The sequence below is a fragment of the Equus caballus genome, chromosome 30, assembly GCF_041296265.1.
Source record: "Equus caballus isolate H_3958 breed thoroughbred chromosome 30, TB-T2T, whole genome shotgun sequence".
NCBI lineage: Eukaryota > Metazoa > Chordata > Mammalia > Perissodactyla > Equidae > Equus > Equus caballus.
In genome coordinates this window covers 7,346,611-7,373,452 of record NC_091713.1, presented here as the reverse complement: position 1 = coordinate 7,373,452, position 26,842 = coordinate 7,346,611, and the positions used below count along the sequence as shown (strand labels likewise).

General features: G+C 41.0%; 1 protein-coding gene across 1 annotated transcript in view; it reads right to left on the bottom strand.

The window, feature by feature from the left end:
- LOC138921490 (ral guanine nucleotide dissociation stimulator-like) overlaps positions 1-25,205 on the bottom strand; it is a 265,069-nt gene extending 239,864 nt beyond the window's left edge. The window contains exons 1-4 of the mRNA XM_070255648.1: positions 25,075-25,205; positions 23,466-23,670; positions 22,858-22,913; positions 91-8,422 (exon numbers count right to left, since the gene is read on the bottom strand). The gene's annotated coding sequence lies outside the window, so the exon portion shown is untranslated. The remainder of the gene's footprint in view (positions 1-90; positions 8,423-22,857; positions 22,914-23,465; positions 23,671-25,074) is intronic.
- Between the last annotated feature and the right edge of the window lie 1,637 nt (positions 25,206-26,842).

Below are 26,842 nucleotides of genomic sequence, written 5' to 3'. Positions count from 1 at the left end.
ACCCCAAGGAATGCTCCCAATTATTGTCTTGGACCCTTCATTTCGCTTTGCTTTGTTTTTTTTTTTTCAACTCTCTATTTCTGTTTTTACCTGGCACTGACTTGCTTGACTCCTCTTCTCCTCTCAGCTTCTGGCTCTGTGCTCCCCCTTTAGACTTGATGAGTAATTTTGGTTTTCCTGCTTTTCACCTTTGGCACCCCTTCAAAAATGGGTTAGGTTTATCTTCTGGCTCTTTCTACTTCTGACTGCTTGGAAGTTTGGATCATACTTAGCCAAGTTTTGATCCCAGGACCTTTCCCTGGCTTTGACCTGTCTCAGTGGCATCTGTGCTGGGCTTGACTCCTCCAGGTGAGGGCGTCGGCAAGAGGGAGGATCAAGCAAAGATCAAGCAAGGAAACAGGAAGAATACCTGGCTCAGCTTAAACTGTGCAGGGCACTGAGGCCTTGCTGGCCGTCCAGTCTCTGCCTCCTTCTTCCTCTGCTGCTTTCATTCCCTCCCGTCTCTGACTTTCAATTTTTAAGTTTCCACCTTCTGACTGGTCAATCCTCTTCTAGCATCCCTTTGTAAGATTGAAATGGGAGTGGGAGTGATATCCATTAGCCAAAATAAGTTCGATAGCTGGGAGAAACTGCTGAATCTCTGGTGTCTTCATAGCACTTATCAAATCCCAATTAACCATATTAGTTGGCAAACTGCTCTGGCTTCCCAGGGAGTCAGCTGGTAGGTGAGTGAACTGTCGACGAAAATAATCCATATCCAATCTATAAATGAAAATTTGGGTGAGTTTATTCTGAGCTTAAATCTGAGGATTATAACCCGGGAGAGTCTTTCCACAAAGGAACAGAGCACTCCAAAGAAGTCGGGGTATAAGGGTGGTTATATACCCTCAAAGAGGATGTTTCACATAGGATTGAAATGTCCCTTTTACAATAGTCGCGAGACTGCTCTGTCGGCACAGCGATTGATGGAAATAGCAGGTAGGTCTGCTGTCTCGGTGAACACAGCAGGGTGGCAGTCTGTTGTCTCCAGCTGGGTGGTCACAGGTGAGCTGGGAGGTGAGTGCAGCAATCAATTCCTAGCCTAAGGAAAAATGCTTATCCCTAAGGAAATGCTAATGTGGGGGAAAGTTGCACCTTTATCTCAAGGGCCTTTGTTCTGGCCATAGGAAATGTCTAAGTAGATATGCAATGCGTGCTCAATAGCCACAGTCAGGCCCTTTTGAAAAAAAGAATCAGGCCGAATTAGTTTTATACCAAATGGCTTCCTCATATACTCCAATATATCCTAATGCTTGCCATTTTTATTTGTCATTTCCCCCTTTTGATCTCTAATCTTTCGATAGAAAGCATTGATGATCAAAATATTGTCCCTCGGCGCCAGGGTGGTTGCTGCCTGCCCTGGGTCCATCATGTCCCTCGGTGCTAGGCTTTTATCTTATTTATTTGCCTAGTCGTCCACGTTGGGGGGAAATAGTGGACAAGCATGGAGGTATATTTATTAACAGAGGAAGCATTTCATATGTTATGTAATTAATTTAGATTGTTGCACAAACATTGTATATGCGCTTTTCTATGACACCTTGCATTTACATTGTATATGATTATAGAACAAGTACAGTAACGATAATAACAGCATTTTTAAAGGATTAGTCTGAAATGCATTCTTAGTCATAGTCTCTAGCAGAAAAGGAAATTTGTCCAGGGTTATAAGACAGATCAACCATCTAAAGCCGTCGAGCAATCATTACTTTAGTTTGTATGCTACTCTTACAACACTGAGAAAAGAAAACAACAATTAGTTTGAATATTATGACCAGTACAAGGATTCCAAGAAGTAGTAGAAATAAGAATTCCAATCTGGATTGGAAAAGGGAACTGATACCGGAAGGGAGCTAACCAAACAACTCAAGACTGGGTGTCGGATCACATAAGGCATCCACTTGCTTCTTCAGAGATGACACATTGGAAGATTCATGACGTATAAAAGCACAGCATTCAGTCTGAATGATTGTCTATGTACCACCTTGGGATGCAGTAAGAATATCTAAAGCCATTCTGTTTTGAATGACAGCCCTTCTCATTAAAGGCATTTCAGTATTTAATGAGACTATTCCTGCTTGACTATTGTTAAGGGCTTCTTGAGTAAATTTAGTCAGATCTTCCATATGTAATAATGACATCTTTTAGGTCCAAAGGATCAAATATGGCTGCAAATATAGCCATACCAGTGGAGCACTGACAAGCCCATCCGGCCTTAAAGAGAGGGAGATTGGCGACAGGTTTTAACTCAGCCTGACTCCTTCCCTGCTTTTAAAGGAAACTCGGGGTGCAATGTTTTAGCCATCCAGGCAGTAGCCAAGGCCAAAGATTTGTTCCACATAACCATTGAGTTCCATTAGGAGTCACTCGATAAATTCCTGGCCTTCAAGACCAGTCTGTTCCAAATTAATCACTTTAAGTATGATAGGATTCCAAACAATTATAAAATAGGTATACAGTTTAAGCATAACAAAGGTTTAAATGAGGAGATATAAGGTTGGGAATACAGGCCTGGTCCGGAGTCTTGGGACAGCTGTCTACAACAGATGTCGTCTTCTTATCCTCCTGGTTTGGTCCTTTTCGACAGGGCTGCAAACAGTCTTATTTGATGTCTCTTTCAATACATAAATTCTTCAGGTTACAGTCCATGATCCTTAAGTTCTGGGACTTCTCTGTGAAAGAATCAGCTACAAATCTTTCATTTCTTTTAAGCACCACAATAAGACCATGAAAACAATGTAATACATCCCTTAAGCAAAGCTGGTTCATATATTTCTTCATTTAATTGCATAGGCTGTTATATTATTTAAAAGGAGACAGCCGATGTTTACAAAAAGTATAGATCTAAGATTAAAGAGCACTAGCAGAAGAGCTTTTGGCCGTGAGAGAGTAAATCTTTCTGAAAGCTTGCCAATTAACTACTGGTTGTGCCATTAGTTCCTTTTACCAATACTGAGGATTGAGGATGGTGGGCACAGTAGAAATGCTGCAATATTGGCCAAACATTACAAATAGATTTGAGTTCCCCCAGTCACTGTGTAACTCAGGAGGAATTCCTCAAACAGGAATTTATTCTTTTCGATAATAATTTACCTAAAGCCATCGCTCTTCTGCAAGGAAAGGCCTCAAAACAATGTGAGAACATACAGATCATTACAAGATATGTTTATCCTTGAGATGGTGGCATTTGGACAAAGTCCAATTGTCATACCTCAAAGGGTCCCTTAGGAAGGGAAAGTGGCCTTGTGAGTGGGTTTCTTATTGGGCCCGAACCACATCTGCGAGGGGGTGTCAAAAATTCCCCCTTTTGACTGCCACATCTGTTTCTCTTGTTCTGTGGTAATTTCTTGAGCCTGTAGAAGGAAATCTTTTACTGGGTTAGCAGAGTTAACAGAAAGTAGCAGGCATTCTTGAGGCTAGACAGTGTAACATCCTCACCTACACTTAAGTAAGACTCATTTGTAAACCAAATTAAACAATAGAATGCAGTCGTGGTCTTCTCTCCCTTGTGATGTTGGAAGGTAACAAGGTTAATGGTTGGAGCAAATTATAAATTAGTTCCTGCATCCAGGGGCAGGCAGTCAAGAAGACTTCTAGATGTCAGAGTCAAAGCATCTTTTTGCAGCTTGAAATGTCTGATGATGTCATCGGGCACTCAGGTATCTTTTGAGTGGCTTACAGCTTACACAGCAACAGATAGGAATCTCTCTTAAGTTTCTATCAAGTTGTTCAGCTTCAGTTTGCAAGGTTTCAGGAAAAAGAGCATGATCAATTCTCAATGATTCCAAATGAAAATGAGGGAAAAATTGAAAACATTAGTTTGGAGGTTTGTAACCAGATATTTCAGTAGAAGAATTCAGGATGCAGTTCACTTCACAGGTAGAAAAAGCCTCAAAGACAATTAACAGAACTAGGATCTAATATCCACAAATGCGTATTATAATTTTTCACTGAAACAATTCTTCTCTCTAAAATCACCCTCATTTTTACCAAAGATAGTCAAGTTAAGACTAATTGGTTTGCCAAAATAAGTTTAGTTTCAAGAAACTTGGCCCAATTATTTACATAAGTGCAGCAAGAATAGCAATTGATCATATAGGTTCTTAAATCTGCTTTGCTGGAATTTTTCATGAGGAATCTCAGATTGAACTTTAAAGACTTCTTGAGGCCAGAAAAGTCAAGCCAAGGATTTGTGCCATGAGGCCTTGCCTGCAATACCTTAGATTTGGGTGACTTCTCTCCTTTCTTGAGATTCCCCAGAATATTTCGAGGTTCATTGCACCTGCCAGATAAGCAAGCTTCCTTACTTACCAGGTAAGATTGCTGGAATCTCTCTCTGTAAAGCAAGGTACCAGGCCCATATTTCCAAGTGGCTTTATTTCCAGAAAGTCAACCTTATTCCTCAAAGGCAGTATTGTCATATCTGAGTCTGTGTCTTTCTCTCAAACATGACATTCCAGTCAAAGTTTTGGTAAGATAACAAATGTGTACTGTTACAAGGAGAACAGATTCTTATTGAACTTATGCAAATAACTATATTGCCAAGAAATAGCCATACTCACAAAGAGTTTCCAAATTCTGGAGGGATCAGGTAGGGAGAAAAAGACAAATGTTTCAGTTTTGCTCACAAAGGTATAATTTCACTGATTGCTATAAGACATGGTTAGCATAAGAGAAAAGATTTCCTTAAATCTGAGAAAACAAAACAACACATCAAAAACAATATTTCAAACAAAAGTCGTAAAAATTATAATCATCCTCAGTTCATTCAGTCCTGTATAACCGGTTCTTGATCTTAATCTCTGTTAGCAGTTTTGTGTTTTTTTTTAACATTAAAACTCATTTACTTAATTGGATTTACTTTAATCTCAGTCTACTTGACCAGGCATAAAACTCCTTTCAGAATTTCTCCTTCACAAACCTTCTACAACTTTCTTTTTGCCTTCAGAATTTGTCCCATGCTTTCTTTCTTCTCTTCTAGTACATTAGGACAAATTTATCTTTCTTAACCAACCAAACAAAAATATTTCCATTCTTTATACCCTTTTTACTGAAAACTTACATTTTAACTTTCCTTGAATGCAGAGCTGTTTTCCTTATTAATTTCCAATGGCTTTAATTACATATGTTAATTAGAACTTTTAACCATTAACAGACCCTAGTAAACACTAAAAGGTAAGCAATTACAAATTGTCTTTTATATCAGCATTCTAAACACTTCATAATTTCTAGGAACACATCACTTTACAGTAAAAGACCCATAGACTTTAGCATCTCTGCAATAAAAACCAAAAGCAGATAAACTTAGATGTTTAGCAACGTTTGTTCTATCCAATCCAAAAATTACCCAGATACTCAGATTTTTATCATTTAACTTGACTTGGCAAAACCAAAAAGAATTTCAAAGGTGCTTTCTTTTCCAAGTATACAGACCATAAAACAGTTATTGTACCCACTTTTATCTATTTAAACCGTTTGTTTCCAACACTTATGTTCAGATTACCTATGAAAACCTCATGAGACATGAGACAAAACTGGTCCTCATTTAAAGCTATTATTTTGCTGACGAATTTCCAACAGACAACATGAACTTATTTGACTAGTAAACCCAGGCTGCATGCCTGCATCGTTATGCAAATACCGACAACTCTGACAACAAGACTATTTTCAATCAAACCAACAAACTTAAACAAGCTTTCATGTACCAAAGGTTAATTCACAAGACGTTAACCTTGAAAGATACTGGGTTAATTTCTACTACATTTAGAATTTATGTAAGCACTTACTTTATGCCAAAACTCTTGATTTCTCAGAAACTGGGTTTTAACTCAAATTACATTCCAAGTTGATCTACCTGTCCAACTGCATCACAAAGGCACAGACAAACCCAAGTTTTCGATTTACAGGAGGTCCAGGTTCTGGTCAGGTCCAGCCTGAACTTAACCTCGACTTGGTGACAACAGAAGAGATGATGAGCAAAACAGACAAAGAAAAGAAGAGATGAGATCAAACCTCGCCCTCATGGCCTCTTCCAGAGGGTTATCAAGATAAGAGTCACACAACGGTTCCCATGCTGGGCACACAACCCCAGGACAGTTCACAGAATAAATCACAGGTCTCCTACCCTTATAACTGACTCAGTAGGTGACTAAAATACTCAATGAGTCAACTGTCAAGAGAGGGCACCCCACTTAGGGTTGCTGGGGTGATCAGGCCCAGAAACCCAAAGTTGGGGCTCCCAGGGGTGGAGCCTTTTACTCCTTAAAGATTTGTTTCCCGGTTGCAAAGCTAAAAAGGAGACGAAAATGGCCATTGTAACTCTAAGAGAGGTGAAGACATTTGGGTTAGTTCTATTCAGAAAAACTTTTTGTAAGCGCTTACTTTAATAGAAGGAATAGAGCTCTTTAGAAAAGAAGGAGATGGGCTCTGAGATTCCAAAGGCAGCTGCAGAGGAGATGGAAGGGATAAACGGGGTGGGACAGTTTGTGGCTTCTTATCCTTTTTAAATTCAGATACAGTCTCTGCCAATTTACGGTTAGTCTCCTGTAAAGAATTCACTTTATCATTATTACGTTTTGAAGCCTCTAAATGCCAATCATAATAAGCTTCACATTCTTTTGCTTTAGTTTTAGAGCCGGCTCTTTCTACTTGTGCGCACAAATACAGTAGCTTTGAGATATCGAACGTTCCCCACTTTGGCCACTTAAGTCATTCTTAGTTAATCCTTCCCATTTTGTTAGATACTTGCAAGCATTGTTTCCATACAGCAAACCAGCTGGAGTTCCATTGGGAGGTCGTCCATCCGGGAGCTGGCCGGCTTTAAAAAGCAGGGTTTCCCATTTTCTTTTTGCTTGTCTGTTTTTTTTTTTTGATAAAGTCTGAACAACTTCTAAGGACAGTGTAGTGGGTCAGAAGTGTGCTGCTTGTGAGTGTTACTCCCCATAGAAAGGTCGTAAACACTCTCTTACGTGCCTCGGTTTTTCCCTCCGGCCGCCTAATACTGCCGTGGGAGCTCGGAGCGCAGGTGACCAGCCCTTATGTGCGCGTCCCCGGACGAGCCTGTAATTAATTACCGTGAATGAGAGTGGAGTTCCCTATGGGACCGCTGCATGTCTGAGGATTGATCCTCTGACACTCCCGCTGAGGTCCTTAGTCACCTAAGGGCGCCTTTTGGTAAAGGCCGGGAGGAGCAAGTGTCCCTTTTCTTCGGAGCTGAAGACATTCAGTCTCTCATTTCTCTATCAAGCAGTTTGTTCAGACTTTATAAATACAATTCTTTCCAATTCAAAGCCAAATTAAAAGGACAACCAACCCAGCTCACTCCAAGCTCCTCTAAGCCCCTGAGGCTTAGGAATTCTCTCTAGGTTTTTCTCCACCTAGGAACTGTACCGGTACCCCTCAAAACCTCTAGTCTTAAGACCTTACCCAGCTCATATAAACTCTTGGACCATCGACTTAAAATAAGGAGGTCCGGGTTTCAGGAGAACTCACCAAGGTCACCTGAAGAATGCAGTGATCCGGAGGGCTCAATGGGCCCTTATTGGTACCGAATGCCGGTTCAGTGTAGATTCCAGGTGGCCTCCGGTGGGTGTCTCTGAAATCCTGCCGCGACTACGCCAAGAACTGTCGACGAAAATAATCCATATCCAATCTATAAATGAAAATTTGGGTGAGTTTATTCTGAGCTTAAATCTGAGGATTATAACCCGGGAGAGTCTTTCCACAAAGGAACAGAGCACTCCAAAGAAGTCGGGGTATAAGGGTGGTTATATACCCTCAAAGAGGATGTTTCACATAGGATTGAAATGTCCCTTTTACAATAGTCGCGAGACTGCTCTGTCGGCACAGCGATTGATGGAAATAGCAGGTAGGTCTGCTGTCTCGGTGAACACAGCAGGGTGGCAGTCTGTTGTCTCCAGCTGGGTGGTCACAGGTGAGCTGGGAGGTGAGTGCAGCAATCAATTCCTAGCCTAAGGAAAAATGCTTATCCCTAAGGAAATGCTAATGTGGGGGAAAGTTGCACCTTTATCTCAAGGGCCTTTGTTCTGGCCATAGGAAATGTCTAAGTAGATATGCAATGCGTGCTCAATAGCCACAGTCAGGCCCTTTTGAAAAAAAGAATCAGGCCGAATTAGTTTTATACCAAATGGCTTCCTTATATACTCCAATATATCCTAATGCTTGCCATTTTTATTTGTCACAATAAATATCTGTCAGATGAATGGATGCACACACACTAGTTGTGTAGCATGGCATCAGGTGCTTTAAATAATACAAAGTATAAGGCTTCATCCTTGGCTGAAGAAGGACATCTTCTCATGGCCATTCACAAAAGGACTGTTTGGAAATATCACCAAGCGCTAGACCAGCTTCGCTATTTCTTCTAGAAAACAAGAAGAAATCTCTTGTTTCAAGAGATGTTTGTGTCATCTCTTAATGCACAACTGGATTCATGTGGGCAAAAGGGAACGTCAGCAAAGCCCTGGTTAAAGCATAACAGACACCCTTGGGCTAATGAACTGTCGAAGGTATTAGTGTCAGCGGATTTTCTACATAACTGCTTTGTAAACAGCGACACGCATAAACCATAAACAAGGAGAATGAAGTGAGCACCCACAGACCCACCACTCATGTCAAATCATACAATGTTGATATCACCCCAGAAGCCTCCACTCTCCTGTCTGATAATCTTTCACTTACTTTTCTTTATAATTTCATCACCTTTATAAACTCCCATAAAACATTTAGTTATATCCAGTTTGGGGATCAAAATAGATTAAAAAACAACAATTGCAGGTGCATTCAACATTGGACATGAAAAAGAACACTGGTTTTTTAATAAGATACTTGAAGTGTACACTTTCTGTAGGTGATCAAGACATTTACTCTTTTGTCCATTTTTATGTTTGCTGACTGCCAATCACTCTACTCCTTAATACTTCAAAGGTATTTTTCCCAAAGCTGCCTTTTGTCTTACACTAATGCTTTCCCGGACTCAAGTGAATTTTGAAGGAGACTGAGCTCATCATGATGAAATGGATGTTGACATTCCATAACCATCATTGTAATTATTCCTAATTTGTACTTTGCTTCAAAAACTCTCTTCCCTTGCCCCCTAAAGTCTGTACTTTCAGAATAGCATCTACAGCTTTAATTATACCTGACAATAAACTACTCTCACCACAAAATCTTGTTAATCACAGTGTACGTTACTATCTTCAAATATCCTGTTTTTTAAAAACTGCATTTATATCAGGTTCCCAAAGAGTTAAAATATTAGCAATGAATGTTTTAACTGTTTCTGTAATTACTGTTTGTAATTACTACAAATCAAAGTTGTACAAACTTTGGATTGGAGGCTGGTTGAATTATCTACCAAACTGGGGTGAATGGTCCTTTAATCAACCGTATACTGAACAAATCTACAGAGTAAAAACTGAGATGGAATTTGAGTGACTTGGTGTCCATCGAGAATCAAATCTGATGCTGTAGTGTTAACAAGGGACTTCAGGTCCAGAATAATTCTGTTAATCACACTTCTTCTAAATTAGTTAATGTTGTGGGTCCTGATGAGACAGGATTTAGGAAGGCAGAGAGCGGCGGGGAATGCTCCTGGTGATAGGATCCTTAGAGCAAAGGACAGAAGACAAAAGGAGAAAGCTGTATTCGTGAGAAGTGAGCTGGACCATAACCGCTATAATTATAAGCTTATAATGTCACCACACTGCTTTCTGTAATGTAATATTTTTGTTGTCTGTTATTTTCCTTGATTCAGGTTTTGTATTTTTCATGATGTAGTAGTGAGATCTAGTCTCATTTTTCTGTGTATTTGGATACATTGAGTAGAGTGCTCTGGCTGAGTAAAGAGTTTCACGTATGGGAGACTTGAGAAACAAGAGTGGCAAGGAAAGTTAGGTCAGATTATGAAAATTCTTAAAATGTTTATATTGGACTTAATCCTTCAGAAGTCATTTAGTGTTCTCTTTTCTTTTTTTTGTAAATGAGAGCACCATGAGGATAGGCGTGTTTTTGATGATCTATTTTATTTTATTTCTTTCTCTTTTCTTGGAGGAAGATTGGCCCTGAGCTAACATCCGTGCCCATCTTCCTCCATTTCATCCGTGGCTTGCCTGCCACAGCATGGCCTGATAAGCAGTGTATAGGTCTGTGCCAGAATGGGAACCTACAAACCGCAGGCCGCCAAAGAGGAGCACACAATCTTAACCACTACACCACCTGGCTGGCCCCATTTTTGATGATTTCTAAGGGGTAAAAACTAGGCAGGGAGATTAGGTAAGATGATATAGCAAAAATTCAGGCATTAAGAAATAAGGTTAGACTAGGCTGGCGATGGCGGCCATGGATTGGAAAGGAAGGAAGGATGGATGCAGCATCATAAGGGAAAAATTTGCTTCTTTCCCTTTGTCTTTTCAGCCATTTGGGCTTAACGGTGTTCAGTGCTCCTGATTTATTTCCCTTCCCCTTTATATTTTCCTTCTTCCCTTGATAATCTACTTTTGCTTTCCTATTTTTCCCTCTCTTCTCTCCTTTGCTTGCATTCTTATCACCTTCCCTGATAGGACGATGACTGAATTAGGCAGGTAGACATCAAATGGGAGATCTGAGTAGAAACTAACTATAAGATTTACTAATTAGAGTATGTTGCTGCTTAAAACATTTTTTTTAACCTTTCATCTGCAGTTAAAAAGAAGAAAAGAAAGGTGAGGAGGCAAAAAAGGAGTAGAGAGGAAAAGGGAGAGACTCATTTATCCATTCATTCAAGAAGTGCTGTGTTTCCAGAGAAAGAGAGAGTGCCAAAGAGATAGAGAAAACACCACACAATAATTTGTGTTATTGTAGTTGTATCATCTATTTCCCCTTCTAACTCAGTTGGGTAAAGTAGAGATGCCAGATGGGAGGCTAAAGACTAAGGTGAGATGGGCAGTCTCCCTCCCTCCCTTATTGCCTGCTGCTTCTCATATCAAAAGATGGAATCTACATCCCTCCCCCTAGGTCTCAGTGACTGGCTCAACCAATAGGATGCTGTGGAGGTGACTTTCTGGGACTTCTGAGGCTAGGCTGTAAGAAGCCTGGTCTTTTGGAATATTTCCTCTCGGGATGCTTTCTTTTGGAACCCAGCCACCACTTTGAGAGATGCCCAAGTCACATGAAGAGGCCACATGCAGGCCCTCCAGTTGGCAACCCCGAATAAGATAACAGCCAGCATCCTCAGCAAACACAGAAATGAACCATCTTGACATCCAGCACAATAGAGGCAAAGAGGATTTCAGCCCAAGCAGACATCTGACTGTACTTCCTAGGAGACCCCAAGCAAGAACTGCCCAGCGAATCCCAGCCAATCCACAGAACAATAAGAGACAAGAATAAGTTACTGTTTCAAGCTACTCCACTTTGTTGTGGTTTGTTATACAGCAATAGATAACTCTTTTCATCCTTACACGAGACACAAAGAATATCGAAAGTTTGAAGATTCATAACGCCACCCGGAATGCATGTATATTTTTTACGTATTTTTTTCCTTTTAAAGGTCACTTTCTTGGTTCTGGGCTGGGCTCTTGCGGGCCTGGCTAGGGTCAAGCACCCACCCTGTGGTGTGGGGGTGTGTCTCTGGGGATGTGGAGGTGTGGCACTCCCATTGGTCAGCCTGGGGCATGTGCTCACCCAGTGTGCCAGGGGCTGGTTCATATGAACCAGGAGTGCAGAGGCAGCCGATGACAGTCAGCATGTATTAGCGGAGGGGAAGATGAATGCCGAGCGGATCAGGACACTAAAATATATTTCAGTTCTACAATAATAATTGTATACTAAGTATTGTTTTATTTTATCATTATTAAAAAACAGATTCCATGAAGCTAAAAAAAAAAAAAATAAAGGTCACTTTCTTATTCATTAGCCTTGAAATTGGAATTTGAATTGACCTTGATCAGAAATCCTAAGAAATGCTTAAGCAAATATTTTAAGCACTATCATATTTTGAGTACTAGTTCAGGATAAAGTGGTATTGATGTGACAAGAATAATGGATGTGTAATCAGAAGATGGAGTTTAAGTCCTAGTTCTGTCATTTATTACGGTGTGGCCTACAACAAGTTATTTAACATTTCTGCTTCCTAGTTTCCAATGCTATAATGTAATCGAAGGTATTTAGTGATGCATGACAAAACACAGACATTCAGTGAATTTCCATTTCTTTCCTTCCTATGAAAGTCCTGTACTCATAAGTGCAACCATATCAGAGCCTATCATACTGCTTCCTAAAACTAAATATTTTTATTATGTATCAAATATTTCCCTTGATAACTATTTCATAAGCTTCCATAGTCTTGCCTTTACTAGTGTGATCTGCCTCACTTTTCCTGTGGGATAGTTTACTTAATAGATTTTGGGGACTCATTCTGTTGCTGGATTCTTACAAAGACTCTTTTGTGATAACCTTCTTTGGTTTTCAAGGACATGACTCTGTTTCTCGAGTGTGGTTCCCTACTGTAGCATAAATGTTAACAAGTTAAATGCATATCACATAAGAATTTTAATTGTTCATCATATGTTTATGTATTGAAATATAGAGTCGAATTGATATAATTGGTAACATTACCCATTTGCTTTGATTTGAGATGTCAAGTGATTAAAAAATTTTTAATTCAGAATTGAATTACCTTGCTTATTTGAATTTATCATTTTTGCATAATTAGGATGAACTAATTTAATTTGCAGTTATCCTTAAATGACTTAACTGATGTCTGCTGAGGTTCTCAAGGCCACAGGATTATGGAGTCATGCTGAACATCACTCTGTCTCTTAGGGTTGGAAGTACAAGTGCACCTTGTGAAGCCTGGAGACAGCAGTTACGAGCTTGATTTTTCTCCATTAATGTTTTTTTCTGTTTTGTCCCCCTCACCTCACTCTAGGCTGCTGCATGTTTCCCAGAAGCACCACACATTGCATTTGGAGGTGGTCCTCCTTTTCCAACTTTGTTCTGATTTTATGTCATTTTTACTTGGTGTTGAGCTCACATCTCAGTTCTGCAAAGGAAAGCTGGTTATTTATCTGGTAACTTATGGTTGGAATCCCCAAGACAGTGCTCTTAATAGAAACTGAGGGTCCTTTAGCAAATATTGCTTTTTGATGATGCATTTTAATAAGCCTTTAAAAAATCTGGATACCAGACTACCGGCTAGGGTACCTGGAACCAATAATTTTAAAATAGTGTTTTTCAAACTGCAGGTCCTGACCCACTAGTGGATTATGAAATAATTCTAGAGGTTGTGACAAGCACTTAAAAAACAATGAAACAAAATGGAATAGATAATATTAGAGTGTATTATACGTAAAAAGGTAAGAACAGTTTCATAAAATTTTTATATTCTTTTGGTGTGTGTGCGTATATACTGATTTATGATAAAAAATAATTTATAGATTTATTTTGTGAGTTGCCATCAAAAGAACTTGAAAGTCACTGCCATGGGTTTAAAGTTATCTGAAACAGTTTTGTAATATAGCAGTTTGAAATGAAGCCCCAACAATATATGTAACAAATAAAAGTGTAGATAGGTTTTAGTTGCAAATTTTAAAGGGACTGGCAAGTTACTTTTCCTGAGAAGTCTAGCCCTGGGATGACTGGGTATTTTCCAAAGGGCCAGGAACCAGTTATCCCAATAAACGGTAGGGGCCTAAATGCTCCCTCCCTGGGAGGCTCTGAGGTAACGTTCCTCATCTCACTTGTAATGCTGTCGTTGCCCTGCTGCAGTGGCTGTTGGAAGTACTGCGTCTTCCCTAACCAGATCAGAAGGACCCAGTTTTCCCAAAGTCTTGATCTGCCAGAAAGATGGCATTGCACTTCTCCCCGATTTGTGGGACCTGCACCCAGCTTGGAGAGCTAGAAAACTCCAGCCCTTAACTCCCCTCTTTGCTAGGGAACCACATTTTCCTTCCCACTGGGTCCTTGGAAGATGGGAAGCAGCAGTAAGTTTACTTGTGTTTTATCCACACCATGTGAGTCTGTGTTTTTGTGTGAAGGCTGACTCATGTGGAGGAAAGTTCTCTGCCTAGAATTATAAAATTAATGCTAATCAGAGTAATGCAGCATGCCACTTCCAATCTGCTAATGAGCTTTGGGGAGAGATGGCACATCTTCCCGCAGCTGATGGATGCCCCTTTTAGAGGATCTACGACATCCTCCCCAGGTCTTCACTCAGCTGGGCTAACACACTTCAGAGCAAAAGAATCCTCAGGGCAGGATGGGACCCCTTGCTTTTCTGGTTCTTGTCCCTTGAATTTTCCAAACTTCTCCTCACTTTTCAGTCTACTCTCTCTGCCACTAAAATGGCTGCCTATTAAACTCATCAGTGGAATCTTCCATACTGTGTCACTTAAACTTTTTCCATCTGCTTATGGTTTTTACTATTTTTTCATAGAAAGCCCTGACCTAAATCTCTACTCTTCTTTTATAATGCTTTCATTTTGACCTTACTACTGCTGAAAGTCAACCAAACTCATTCATCACTGTCCCTCCCCCCAATCTCCATTAACATTATCCTGTTATCCAGGTTTTTAACATACACTCAAGAGATTGTCAACAAAAATGGACTAAACCTTTACATGGAACTTCTTTACCCCCACATGGGACATTTTCAAGAATAGGAGCTTTCAGATGAATTAACAATGTAGATAAATTTGTTACCAACACTAGAATCTCATTCTAAAATATTTTCTACAGCTCAAAACATGGCATAAGGCAGATTCCTAGTTGTCTTGAAGATTCTGAGATTGTCCTTAAGAGCAGTGTTATGAGAGGATATGAGGCACAATCTCAGTCGCCCCAAGAGTTAATTTAAATGGAGAAAATGAGATGGTTTCCCAAAACACTGGAATTGATTTTTCCCTGAGTCTCTCCATAGTTGTAGATTCTGATAATCACAGAATATAGAGAAGGAAGAAACTTGGTGTTCCTTCTAACTGCCTCATTTCACAAACCAAGAAATTGAGGAGAAGAGACATGAGGTCATTAAAGTCATCCAGTTACTTAGTTGCTTACTTCGACTACGGTGGTTTCAGAAAGGATGCAGAAAAGTACAAGTATTTGAGAGCTACTTAGGGACTGTATTAATCAACACTGTAATAATCAGCTCTGTGTCCTTGGGTGCTGCGACAGCTGGGGGTCCACTGCCGCAGCTGAGAAATAAAGTGTGAGGAAGAAACAAAAACTGAGGGAGTCCATCGCCACTAGACCTGCCTTATAAGAAATGTCAAAAAGAGCTCTCCTGTCTGAAATGAAAAGGCAAAGGATACAAAGCTTTAAACAAGTTGATAAATAGATAAAATCAGAAAACTGCAACTCTGTATCAGAACATGTTAGTAAACAATTATGATGCAAAGGTTAAAGGGAAAGAAAGCATTAAAAATAACATTAACCATTCCAATTTGGTAACAAATTCACAATACAGAAGGAAATAATTTTGACAACAAAAATAGCAAGGGAAGAAGAAAAGGACAGAACTTGCCTAGTCAAATGAAGCAAAAATGCTATCAGCAGAAAAAGAACTATCTCATCTGTGAGACCTTTTATACAAACCTCATGGTAACCACAAAACAAAAATTAAGGCAGAGTCACGAAACATAAAAAAAGAGGAAACTGAAAAACACATCACCAAAAACTGTCAAGCTGAAATTGTAGTGAGAAACACAAGGAAAAAGAAACAAAGGAAATATAGAGCAACCATAAAACAAAAGATAAAATGGCAATAATAAGTCCCTATATATCCATAATCATCCTAAATGTAAATGGATTGAATGCACCAATGAAAAGACAGAGAGGCTGGACAGGTTAAGAAAAAGACCCAAAAATGTGCTGCCTCAAGGAGACCCATCTCAGCTCTAAAGAAAAACATAGGCTCAGAGTGAAGGGGTGGAAGATGATACTCCAACCAAATGACAACCAAAAGAAAGTGAGTGTAGCCATAATTCTATCAGACAAAATAGACTTCAAGCCAAAAAAGACAGGAGACAAAGATGGGCATTATATAATGATAAAGGGGATAATCCATCAAGAAGACATAACATTTATTAATATATATGCACCTAACGTAGAAGCACCAAAGTCTATAAAACAACTATTAACAGATCTAAAGGGAGAAACTGACAGCAACACCATAAGAGTAGGGAACTTTAATACCCCACTTACATCAACGGATATGTCTTCTAGAGAGAAAAATCAACAAAGAAACGTTGACCTTAAATGAAACACTAGACCAGATGAATTGAACAGATACATATATAATATTCAATCCAAAAGCAGCAGGATATACATTTTCTCTCAAGTACACATGAAACATTCTCAAAGATACACTGTTTGTTGGGAAACAAAACAACTCCCAATAAACTTAAGAAGACTGAAAAGATATCAAGCATCTTTTCCAACCACAATGGTATGAAACTAGAAATCAACCACAAGGAGAAAGCTGGAAAAGTCACAAATATGTGGAGCCTAAACAACGTGCTATTCATTAACTATTGGAACAACAACAAAATTAAAGGAGAAATGGAAAAATATCTGGAGACAAATGAAAAGGAAAATACAGTGTACCAAAATCTATTGGATACAGCAAAAGCAGTTCTAAGAGGGAAGTTCCTAGCAACACAGGCCTACCTTGAGAAACAGGAAAAATCTCAAATAAACAATCTAACAATACATCCAAAACAATCAGAAAAATGAAGTGCCCAAAGTCAGGAGAGCAAAGGAACTACTAGAAATCAGAGCTGAAATAAATGACATGGAGAGTAAAAAGAAAATAGAAAAGATCAGCGAAACTAAGAGCTAGTTCTTTGAAAATATAAACAAAATTGACAAACCTTTAGGTAGAATAAGACAAAAAGAGAGAAGCCTCAAATAAATAAAATCAGAAAGAGAAGAAATCACAAGCAATATAACAGAAATACAAAGGATTACAACAGTATTCTTTATCAATGTTATAAACTACATTAACAAAATGAAGAATAAAAATCACATGATCATCTCAACAGATGCAGAGAAAGCATTTGACAAGATTCACCACATATTTATGATAATAACTCTCAATAAAATAATTATAGAAGGAAAGTACCTCAACATAATAAAGGCCATATATGACAAACCAACAGCTAACATTATACTCAATGGTGTAAACTGATAGCTATCCCTCTAAGAGCAGGAACAAGACAAGGATGCCCACACTCACCCTTCTTAGTCCTAGCCAGAGCAATCAAGTAAGAAAAATAAATAAAACATATTCAAACTGGAAAGGAAGAAGTAAAACTGTCACTACTTGTGGATGATGAGATTTTACATATAGAAAACGCTAAAGAATCCATCAAAAAACTAAAAACAAACTAGCAGAAATAAAAAATCAAGAATAAAATCCTATTTACAATCACAACAAAAAGAATTAAGTGGGTAGGAATAAATTTAACCAATGAGGTGAAAGACCTATACACTGAAGACTATAAGACATTGTTGAAAGAAATTAAAGACATAAAGAAATAGAAGGATATTCTGTGCTCATGGATTAGAAGAATTAACATAGTGAAAAAGTCCATATTACCTAAAGCAATCTACAGATTCAATGTAATCCCTATCAAAACCCCAATGACATTTTTCACAGAAATAAAAGAATTCTAAAATTTATTGGAAACAACAAAAGTCCCCAAAGATCCACAGCACTCCAGAGAAAAAAGAACAAAGCTGGAGGCATCACATTCCCTAATTTCAAAGTATACTACAAAGCTGTATTAATCAAAACAGCACGATACTGGCAGAAAAGCAGACACAGATCAATGGAACAGAATTGATAGCCAAGAAATAAACCCATACATTTAGGAACAGCCAATTTTCAACAAAGGAGCTAAGAACATACAATGGAGAAGGGAAAGTCTCTTCAATAAACACTGTTGGGAAAACGGACAGCCGCACACAAAAGAATGAAAGTAGACCATTATCTTACACCATGCACAAAAATTAACTCAAAATGGATTAAAGACTTGAATGTAAGACCTGAAACCATAAAACTCCAAAGAAGAAAACGTAGGCAGTAAGCTCTTTGCTATCATTCTTAGCAGTATGTTTTTGAATATGTCTCCTCAGGAAAGGGAAACAAAAGAAAAAATAAGCTAATGGGACTACATCAAACTAAAAAGTGTCTGTATGGCAAAGGAAACATCAATAAAATGAAAAGACAACCTAGCAATTGGAAGAAGATATCTGCAAATCATTTATCCAATAAGGGGTTGCTATCCAAAATATATGAAGAACTCAACAACAAAAGAACAAACTTAGTCAAGAAATGGGCAGAGGATTTGAACAGACATTTTCCCAAAGATATACAGATGGCCAACAGGCACATGAAAAGATGTTCAACATCACTAATTATTAGAGAAATACAAATCAAAACCACAATGAGATATCACCTCATGCCCATCAGAATGGCTATTATTAAAAGGCAAGAAATAAGAAGTGTTGGAGAGGGGCCAGTGCCATGGCCGAGTGGTTAAGTTCGTGTGCGCTACTTCAGCAGCCCAGGGTTTTGCCGGTTTGGACCCTGGGCCTGGACATGGCACCACTCATCAAGCTATGCTGAGGTGGCATCCCACACAGCACAGCCAGAAGGACATACAACTAGAATATACAACTATGTACTGGGAGGGTTTGGGGAGAACAAGAAGGAAAAAAAGATAGACAACAGATGTTAGCTCAGGTGCCAATCTTTACAAAGAAAACAGAAGTGTTGGAGAGGATGGGAGAAAAGGGAGCCCTCATACACTGCTGGTGGGAATGTAAATTGGTGCAGCCACTGTGGAAAACAGTACAGAGATTCGTCAAAAACTTAAAAATAGAATGACCAGGCATGACATCAGCATCATGGCAGAGTGAGCTCTTCCCTTAGACTCTCCTCCCTAAGAAACAATGAAAAGGATATTCATAAACCAACAGAGGACAGGCACACAACACAAAAGACATCTGAGAGACCCATGCAGCCATATGTCTGAAGGTGGAGGTGCTGGACCCCCCAGGAGGAAGAAGGAGGAAGTAAGGGGATCTCCTCTCCCTCCCCAGCAATGACCTAGGGCACAGGACCATGCACAGCTCTGAGAAAAGAGGGGCCTGGGGGGGAGACTCTGTGGGAATGCCTTCGCTCTCCAAGTTCCCTCACATCCCATAGGAAAGCTCCACAGAGGAGGCTAAGCTATTGTGGGGTTGTCTTCATGAAGCCAGCATGCCAGGAGGACAGACAGCGAGGGCAAAGAGAGAACACCCACCGGATGGCACATGCAAAAGAAGTGCCCCTCCCCCTGCTGGGCTCACAAGCTCAGGCAGTCAGCCAGAGCAAGGGACCCCATCTAGAGTGCCCGTGCATACATTAGCAAAGCAGCAGCTACAAGCAGGCAATCGCAGATGGGTCCTGTCAGCATAGATTCCAAAGGACAAGCACAGACACCAGGGATCACAGCAGGCTCAGAATACACAGCTCCTGAACCTCCTCCAGTGGTGGCAGGTGGAATCTGAAACCAGATACTATCTATGTGAAGGCACAAACCAACCCCATCAAATAGTATGAAGAAATATATTAATAGTCCAGACCAGAAGGAAAATGAAAAGCACCTAGAAATCAATCCTGAAGGCACACAAATTTACAATGTAAACGACAGAGAACTCAAAATAGCTAACATTAAAAAACTCAACGAGTTACAAGAAAATTCAGATAGTTCAATTAAATCAGGAATAAAATTAATAAACAGAGGGAATACTTCACAAAAGAGATTGACCCTATAAAGAGAAACCAATCAGAAATGTTGGAGATGAAAAACACAATGAGATAAAGAAAAATCTGGATACCCTGAATTACAGAGCTGACGTTATGGAAGACGGAATTAGCAATCTGGAGGACCGAAATATAGAAAGGCTTCAGATGGAGGAGGAGAGAGAATTGAGACTAAAAAGAAACGAAGAAATTCTCTGAGAAATATCTGATTCAATTAGGAAATGCAACATAAAAACTATGGGTATTATAGAGGGAGAAGGGAGGGAGAAAGGAGCAGAAAGTCTGTTCAAACCTGGGAAAGGAGCTGGAATTACAAGTAAAAGACGCTAACAGAACTTCTGATTACATCAATGTAAAAAGACCTACTCCAAGGCACAGAGTAGTAAAACTGGCAAAAGTCAGTGACAAAGAAGAAATATTTTTAAAGGCAGCAAGGCAGAAGAAAATAACTTACAAAGACCATATCAAACTTTCAGGAGATTTCTCAGCAGAATCTTTACAGGCTACGAGAAGGTAGAATGAGATATTCAAAATTCTGAAAGACAAAAACCTTCAGCCGAGAATACTCTATCCAGGGAAAAAGATCCTACAGATATGGTGGAGAAATAAAAACTTTCCCACATAAACAAAAGCTGAGGTAGTTCATCGCCACAAGACACCCCAAACAGGAAATGCTCAAGAAGACCTTCATACCTGAAAAAGAAAAAAAAGAGTTCACAAAGCCTTGAGCAAGGAGATAAATAGACAGCCAAAGTCAGAAAATTGCAGCTCTCTACCAGAACAGGTTAGCAAAAACTTAATTATGACCTTAAAAATAAAGGGAAGGAAAACATCAAAAATAACTATAATCTTGTGATTTTAACCACAAAATCACAACACAAAACAGAATATGTTATGACCAACAAATCAGAGGAAGAGGAAAAGGATGGAACTGGCTTAGACCAAGGAAATAAGAGGCTATCAGAAAATGGTATAGCTCATCTACGAGATTTTTTATACAAACCTGATGGTAACCACTAAACAAATAATCAGAACAGAGACACAAATGATACAAAAAAAAGAAAACTGAGGGGCTGTCCCAGTGGCATAATGGTTAAGTTCTCATGCTCTGCTTCAGCCACCCAGGGTTTGCAGCTTCAGGTCCCAGGCACAGACCTATGCATCTCTCATCAAGCCCTGCTGTGCTGGCATCCCACATACAAAAAACAGAGGAAGATTGCCACAGATGTTAGCTCAGCAACAATCTTCCTCAAGCTAAAAGAGAGGAAGATTGCTTACAGATGTTAGCTCAGGGTCAGTCTTCCTCACACACAAAAAAGAGAAAACTGAGAAAACCATCATAGAGAACTACCAAACTGAAATGGCAGTCCAAAATACACAAGACGAGAAACAAGGGAAATACAGAACTGGAAAACAAGTGATAAAATGGCAGCATTAAGCCCTTGTATATAAATAATCACTCTAAATGTAAATAGATTGGATTCTCCAATCAAAAGACAGAGTTGTGGGATGGATTGAAAAACAAGACTCATCAATATGCTGCCTTCAGGAAACACTCTTAGCTCTAAAGGCAAACACAGGCTCAGAGTGAAGGGACGGAAGATGATACTCTAAGCTAATGGCAAACAAAAGAAAGCAGTTATTGCAATACTTACATCAGACACTGTAGACTTCAAGATAAAAAAGGCAATGAGAGACAAAGAGGGGCAGTATATAATGATAAAAGGGACACTCCAACAAGAAGACATAACACTTATAAATATACGTGTACCCAACAAAGGAGTACCAAAGTACATAAAGCAACTATTAACAGACCTAAAAAGAGATATTAACAACAACATAATAATAGTAGGGGGCCCCAACACTCTACTTACATCGATGGATAGATCATCCAGACAGAAAATTAACAAGGAAATAGTGGAATTAAATGAAAAACTAGACGAGATGGACTTAATAGATATATATGGAACATTCTATCCAAAAACAGCAGAATACACATTCTTCTCAAGTGCACATGGAGCATTCAAAGGACAGACCATATGTTTTGAAACAAGACAGGCCTTGATAAATTTAAGAAGATTGAAATCACATCAAGCATCTTTTCTGACCAAAATGCTAGGAGACTAGAAATCAGCTACAGGAGAAAAGCTGGGAAGTGACAAATATGTGGAGACTACACAACATGCTACTGAACAACCAATGGATCATTGAAGAAATTAAAAGAGAAATCAAAAAATATCTGGAGACAAATGAAAATGAAAATACACCACACCAACTCATATGGGATGCAGAAAAAATGGTCCTATGAGGGAAATTCCTAGCAATACAGGCCCAGCTTAAAAAACAAGAAAGATCTCACATAAGCAATCTTAAAATACAGTTAGAAAATGAACCAACAAAGCCCAAAGTCAGCTGAAGGAGGGAAATAATAAAAATCAGAGCAGAAATAAATGAAATTGAAACCAAAAAAGAAAAAAGAATAGTAGAAAAGATCAGTGAAACAAAGAACTGGTTCTTTGAGAAGATATGCAAAATTGACAAACCCTTAGCCTGACTCTCTAAGAAAAAAAGAGAGAAGGCTCAAATAAATAAAATTAGAAATGAAAGAGGAGAAATTACAACAGATACCACAGAAATATAAAGGATTATAAGAGAATACTATGAAAAACTATATAGCAACAAACTGGACAATCTAGAAGAAACAGATAAATTCTAAGACTCATACAACTTTCCAAAACTGAATCAAGAAGAAACACAGAATCTGAATAGCCCAATCACAAGTAAAGAGATTGAAACAGGTAGCTTAGTGGGAAACTACTTACCCTGACAAAGTTACCCACTCAAAGCTAACAGCCAACATCACAATTAATAGTAAAACACGGTATATTTTTCCTCAAGACTGACTTGATTTCTACTATTTCTACTTCTCCTTTTCCTTTAATGCATGGATCCTGCTAAACCTTATAAATCCATTACAACATAAAGTGGGGAATGAATAAAGAGCTCACCTGAGGGATGTTCACTTTCTGTGGCTCCTGGGCGAGTACAGAGGACTGTGGTTCAGCTGAGGGGACAGAGAGAAGACGGGGTCCTGAGATTTAGCTGTCTTACAGCTCTTAGATTCACCTCCTCAAATCTCAGCACCCCAGTTGGGGATCATCCTCCCCATGGGCACAGGGCCCTCTGGGCCTTGAAAAGGCACAAGAAGGATCATGGACAGGCAGCAACACCTCTCTTTGTGTGATTCTGAAATGACCATGGAGCTGAAATCTGCAGTTTTTTACTGAGTGAACATAAACTTTACTCGATTGATTTAACAATAACGCATGTGTCCTTCTGAATAACAGAAAGAAATAAAAACAACCGATTAGTTGAATTAAAGTACGCCAAACGACAAGACACTATTCCTTCATTAAAGTTAACTTAGCAGAAAAATACTCAGTATGCATCATTTATCTATTTTTCTCAGTAATATTATTTAACCCCTGGTATACACAATCCACGGAAAGCCTAGTAAAAGAGATGGGAGGATTTAAGGCAGGAATTTTTAATTGTTCATTTCAGCTGGGAAGTATTTCTCAAAAGGCCCTTTTGATAGATGCTTTTGGTAACTTACCTGTGAGAGAGTGAACTGTCACAAACTGCGTTTCCCTGGACAAGTCACTGAAATTTTCAGGCCCAATGTCTTTAAATCTTTCAAAAGAGTTAGAAGTAGGTGACCTTGGAAAACTCTTCACAGATCATCATTCTTGGATCCTGTGACGTCAGGATAACGTCACTAATGTCACATGTGGTGGTGGACATGTGTGACAGCAGCGCATCTGTAAATAGCGGGGGCCATTTAAGGGGACTGGAGACAGAACTTCCTCCCTCTGCCTGGTTGTCCCTTACCCCCAGACCTTGCCCTCACAGCTCTCCAACAAAGCAGCCTTTCCTGAGCAGCCTGCCCCTGGGCCACCCCAGCTCACCTGTACTTCCCAGGGACAGCCCAAATGCCCCACTGTCACACAGTGTGGTGGCTCCTGAAGGTGGCATCATCATCAAGTCTGGTTCATTCTGGGCAGGGGGATCAAGACCTGCTTCTGATCTTGCAAATCTAGCATCTGCTCCTTTCTGGGCTCTTGTCTCTGCTCTGAAGCTCTGGAGAGAGGTCTAAGGTCAGAGGGGCGCTCTCTTCCAGGTAAGACTCCCTCACAGAGGCCCCCTGCTTCCTGCCTCACAAGGGCTGGTTTGTTTCAAGGCAACTGGGACATGGATCTGAGAAATAAATTCATTTTAGGGGCAAAAAGCCTGACTCTTGGAATTCATTATAACATTAGACTTCAAGGACAGAAAGCCTGACAATGCAGAGGGGGCCAGGCACCTCTGTCTGACCCAAGGGACCTGAAGAGACACTAGAAATCCCAGGATACATGTGACACACGGTGGGATTCCATCCACATCCTTTCCTTTACATCCTTGGGGATGCAGGGACAGGCCATGTTCCTAAGTGCTGTGAAGGCTGTAATGCCAGTCTTGGGCAGGTGTGACATCAGACAAAGCCTGAGACTGAAGCGAAGCACACCTGCCCTCGAATCCAAATTCCCTGGCTGGGAGCTCCTGACTCGAGCACATCGGGCCACCGACCCGAGCCTCGGTTTCCGGTGAAGTGGTTGTCAGGGTACATTAAACTATCCAGTAAAAAAACAAAGCGTCCTCTAACTATAAGAGCAGTTGTCACTTACTTAAGGCTTCCTACCTGGCACTTGTCTAAAATAGTGATCTATGTTTCCAAACGCCGCCGTGAAACAATCATTATTAATAGTTATAGATGAGAACCCTGACTCTCGCCCAGGTTCCTTCTGTCGCCCCTGCTTACAGGTGACAGAGCTGGCACTGACCGGGCCTGTAGTGCTCCAGAGCTTGGGCTCCACCGCAGACCCACGGTCACCGTCCGCCTGATAAACGCACTCCTCCCTCCCGCACCCACCGCCGCCGACACGGCTTCTCTCCGGTCGGGCTGCAGGCGGGCTGGTCACACGATCCTCGAGCACCCCGGACCGCCCCGAACACCTGCGCCCCGGGAGCCCGAGGGCCGGGGTCTCCCCCATCGGCCTTACCCGATCTGACGGCCCGCCCGGGTTTATACACCGCCGCGGGGGGCGACGAGGTCCCAGACACTTCCTGCTCCCATCCCCAAGCACAGGCACACCCTTCCCAGCTAGTCCCTCGCCCTAGGTGCGCACCCTGCATTTTCCGAGCACACCCCAAAGTTCCCCAACGGTTCTCTGGAGTCCTGAGAAGACAAACGAGGAGGCTACGGCTGCACATGCGCAGAAGGAGCGTGGCGTCCCCTTCCCAGAGTCCAGGCCGTGAACCTCACCAATTTAAAACTACATTTCCCATAGGCCTCCGCGTCTACATTTCAAGTCACTCTTGGCCTTTCCGCGAAAGCGGGAGGACGATGTTCTTAAATCACTCCTGCCCAGGGTCCTCCGAGCCCGAAGAGGTTAAGGGTTAAGCCTGAACTCTGCTGTCAAATGCAAAGAGTAATCCGCTATTGGCTCCCGATTAAAATAGCATTTTTTTCATAAGTCATTTGGAGGTAATTGGGGAAATTTGAATACGGATTGGATATGGAAAATATTAAAATATTACTTAGATGGTGTGAAAAAAATTTGGAGTTATGTAGGAAAATTGACTTTGTAAAAAGAAAAAGACATGACGACTGAAGTAGTTAAATTATATAGCTGTAAAATTATAATTTTACAATTTTTCAACCTGGGACCTCCACCCTGTTCCTTTACAGCCGCCGGACCCACCAACCCCTGAGCCCCATCCTGGCGCGCCTGGGGCCCAGTGTGCAGACTCTACTGAGGGTCTGCACAGGTGCTCCAGGGGTGGATGTTTATAGGAAATCTGTTGGGTTTTATACATTAACATTGCTTCTTGCTAAATCCTCTTATTGTTTCATAAATTTTTGTGTTAAATATCTTGGATTGCCATGCACATAACGACAAGTTTGCTTGCTTTTTTGCTGACGTTTATAATTCTTTGTCATTCTTTAGCAAATTACAGATAAAAGCACAAGAATGCTGGTTAAACTATATTAAATCAATCATAATAGACTTTAACATAAAGATCACGAAGGAGGATGGATTCCAAGATGGCGCCGTGAGTAGTCCTCTTTGTCTCTCGCCCTTCGAGTCTACAATTATTTGGACACTTATCGCTTGACAAAGGATATCCAGACAGCATCTCAGGACGTCTGAGACACCCACGCGACTATACATCGGAAGGCGGACGGACTTTCCTCCGGCAGGATGTGGAAATAGGTGAAAACTCTCCGACCCCGATGGGCAGCCTAGTACCCGCAAGCGGCTTTCTTCCAACGGACGCCCCCAGAGGATCCACACACATCTAGGGCAGGAGCGAGAACACAACAGAGGAGCGACGGTGGAAACAGGTGACCAGAACCCTACTTAAACCCCCCGCAATTACTCCTAAACGCAGAGGGAAACTTTGGAGTTGCACACCTGAGCCCGCGGGGAGAGTCTCTCCCCGCCATTGGCGGGGAGACCCGGCCTGGTGCTCGGGGCGCCCGGAGGGTCCCAGAGAGAGACACGGAGGGCACGGAGGTCTCCCAGCTGCCGTTGCCCGCCCCGTGGGACTAGGGATTGCCGGAGATCTCGGAGAGGACCGGGGCGGGGGAACTTTCAAAGGCGGGTCCGGCGACCCGGTGGGGAAGCGCCGGAGCTCCGCCAGGCAGCAGACAAAACTCTCTGTCTGCCGGTAGCAGAGGGGCCACGCTGAGCACTCAGGGCTCCCGGCAGAGGCCCGGAGAGAAGCCCAGAGGGCGGGGCGACCCCCAGCTGCCGTTGCCCGCCCCGGGGGACTAGGGATTGCCGGAGATCTCGGAGAGGACCGGGGCGGGGGAACTTTCAAAGGCCGGATCGGCGACCCGGAGGGGAAGTGCCGGAGCTCCGCCAGGCAGCAGACAAAACTCTCTGTCTG